The sequence below is a fragment of the Myotis davidii genome, unplaced genomic scaffold (genome assembly GCF_000327345.1).
Source record: "Myotis davidii unplaced genomic scaffold, ASM32734v1 scaffold1055, whole genome shotgun sequence".
Classification (NCBI taxonomy): domain Eukaryota; kingdom Metazoa; phylum Chordata; class Mammalia; order Chiroptera; family Vespertilionidae; genus Myotis; species Myotis davidii.
In genome coordinates, this window is record NW_006286477.1 from 477,977 (window position 1) to 481,164 (window position 3,188).

A 3,188-nucleotide genomic window follows, 5' to 3' on the forward strand; every position below is an offset into this window, starting at 1 on the left:
CCTCCCGGACTCACTGGTCTCTGAACAGCGTCCAGCCCCTTCCTCCCTCTTTCCATTCAAAGAATTTCCAACCCCATTTCCTTCTGCAAACACCTCTGAACGGGGGCATGTGTGGGTAGCATGCCGGTGGCCATGCTTCTGGTGGTGTGCGTGTGCGTGTGTGTGTGCGTGTATGTGCGCGTGTGTGTGTGTGTGTGCGCACACGCGCGTTTAATATGACGCCTGTCCTGTTTCTGTGCTTGAAGCAACCTTTTACGGGCATGAGCACGCAGCCAAGTCCCAGCTGGCAGTCCTGCGAGCAGCCCGGCCCCGCGCTGTGCCCGCCGCCAATGCTGCTCCAGCAGAAACACCGCTTTGTACTGGGGCCTGAGCTTTGGGGCGAAAGCAGGAATTTTCTGACCCACAGGCAGCCTCAGAGCCACGGCGCCGAGTGCACAGGCGGGAGCAGTTCAGAAACTTGGTTGTCTTTGGGGGAGAGAGAGAGACAGAGAGACAGAGACAGAGAAAGAGAGACGGAGAGAGAGACAGAGACAGAGACAGAGAAAGAGAGACAGAGAGTTCCGATGGCCAAAAAACAGCCTGGGCCCCAAATACTCGCTGTTAAAAGGACTCAGATAACCAGAGTTCCCGTTGTAACAGCTCTGGCCTGGGCTGTGGAGCCTCTGGCCGGTGTTCATGCCGAGAATCACTCCACGTCCGAGCTGAGAGGGGCGGCGTTCTCTTAAGACCACAGTGTGGGCCCTGGGGAGAGAGGGGGCAGAGAGCAGGAGGGGGTCGGAGGGCGCTGGGTGCTGGCGTTCCCCGACTTCTCGACCGGGTGAGCTGACACCACAGCCCAGGGTTCCCTCTGTGGACGGCTGTGTGTTCTGTGCACAATCCTCTGTTATCTGTTTTACTTAAATTTTTTTGAATTTTTTTTAGACCAGCCAGTGTGGCTCAGGAGTTGAACATCGAGCTATGATCCAGGAGGTCACAGCTCAATTCCTGGTGGAAGAGAGACCGAAACATCAGTGATGAGAGAGAATCGTGGATCGGCTCTCTCCTGCCCGCCCCCCACTGGGAATCGATCTCACAACCTGGGCCTGTGCCCCGACCGGGAATCCAACCATGACCTCCTGGCTCACAGGCGGACGCTCAACCACAGCCACGCCGGCCGGCCCACGTCGGCCTTTATATGCACATTAATTCAGCTTTGTTACGAGGCTCCAGTCCCCCGAAACGTCAGGCCAACAGACCCCAGGAGCTCCCTCCTGGCGCCCACAGAGCCAGGCCCCAGGCCCCATTTTGGCCTGGGCTCCCACAGTAACACTGGGCTCCCACGCTCCCATGCTGGCCGCCGACTCCACACCCTCCTGTCAACGAGATCCACAGCCCTGCCCTGCCGGCCTTGGCCCGGGGGAGGCCGAGCCGTCCCGCCGCCTTTCTCTCGTGGGGCTCACAGGGTTAAATACAAATAGAGCCACCGTCCACCTGCGGAGACGTATTATCCAACTGAGTCCACGTCGGCCCGACACCAGGCAGCGAGCGGCCTGTCTCACCAGACGCCGTGCAGACCCAGACTCGGCGGCGCTGGCAACGCTGACGGGGGGAGACACCGCTTTCGTCAGTGCTGCCGGGACCAGTGACCACAGGGCGCCTGCTTCCTACAACGCAAGCGGCTGGGACGTGCGCTGAGAAGCTGGGCCAGCCCCTCGTTGACAGCGAGGAAGCCCGCTCCCCATCTCGCCTTTTCGGGGCAAAGGTAACCTCTGACCAGAGCGCCCGGCACCACGCCCCACGGTCCTCGCCACCGAGCGCGTGACATGCAAGGGGCGGTGCTTGCAGAGGGGGTGTCGCAGGGCAGGCGTGGCTACCGGTCCTACCCAGAAGCCCCAGGCAGTGTCCCACACACAGCCCAGCGACGGGGCCACCTGGATCCCAGCACCCCTCTACCCTCCTCCACTGCCTGCTGGGGCCGCAGAGGCTGGAACCTCAAACCACATCCCCAGACTCCCCTGCGACGAGGATTCCAGGGGTGATTTAGCCTCAGCCAATCAGATGCAAGCAAGTATGACTGGAAGGTGGAAGTGGGCGAAAGTCATACTTGTGTGGACTGTCGCTACCCATCAGCGTGGCCTTGCAGCGGGTCAGATCCCGGCAACGGGACCAGGGGTCAGAAGGCAGAGTGTGGGGCACCGTTTCGCTGCCGTGGAGCTGGTGGAAGCAGGGGGCCTCTGGACGGCCCGTGCCTGTGGCTCCTTTGCATGGAAGAACCTGTGTGGCCCGGCCAACGTGGCTCAGTGGTTGAGTGTCGACCTAGGAACCAGGAGGTCACGGTTCAATTCCCCATCAGGGCACAGGCCCAGGGTTGCAGCTCAATCCCCAGTGGGGGGCGTGCAGGAGGCAGGCGATCCATGAATCTTTCTCATCATGGATGTGTCTCTCTCCCTCTCCCTTCCTCTCTGACGTCAGTATAATAACATCTATTTAATTTTTTAAAAAGAAGAGCCCTGTTTCCTTGGTGTCGGCGGGCACTCTGGGATCTGGGCCTCGTCCCGAATGGTCAGCTGGATCCTGTTTCCTCGCCTTCCCAGCGAGTCTGTGAGCCACTGAACACGGAGAAACACAAAACAAGGCCTCCTGGGTAAACACACGGGTTGATTCTTTTTCGGCCACAGAAATGGGAGGGTCGGGCTGGGAGGAGGCCTCACCCGAGTCACTCGGCTCCACTGCGCCCTCCACGCAGCCGGAGACCCAAGCAGCCTGCCCAGAGCCCGGGTTCCCGCCTGGCCGGGGAGAGGGGCGCTGTCTGGGGGAGATAAGGCGGAGCCTGAGAGAGTGGAGATAGAGCGGGAGCGGAGGAGGGAGAGGCTGGAGGGAGCCCCGCGTGAAGGCCAACCCAGGCCTGGGCCCCAGAGGCCAGTCTTACCCCAAACCCAGGGCCCCCGCCCAGGCCGAGGACAGAGTGGACGTAGGGGGAGGAGCAGGTGCCCAACCCGCCATTGCCAACCTCAGCAGAGTGAGCCTGGGCGGGCGTCCCTGAGCGGCAGGAGAAATTGGGGCGGGAGTGGGGCTCCCCACTCATTGTCACGTGGGCAGGTGACGCGTCCCAGCCTCGGTTTCCTCCTGGTAACTCGTGGGGGGTGGGACGGCGAGAAGAGTGGGACAGGGACAGACGCAGCTCACGGGTACGGCCCCTCGGGGTCGAA

General features: G+C 61.6%; 1 protein-coding gene across 1 annotated transcript in view; it reads right to left on the reverse strand.

Annotated features, from left to right (window-relative positions):
- Positions 1-305: 305 nt before the first annotated feature.
- The window catches only part of FGFR2 (fibroblast growth factor receptor 2), a 118,100-nt gene continuing 115,217 nt past the window's right edge, over positions 306-3,188 (reverse strand). The window contains exon 20 of the mRNA XM_015560158.1: positions 306-325. The gene's annotated coding sequence lies outside the window, so the exon portion shown is untranslated. The remainder of the gene's footprint in view (positions 326-3,188) is intronic.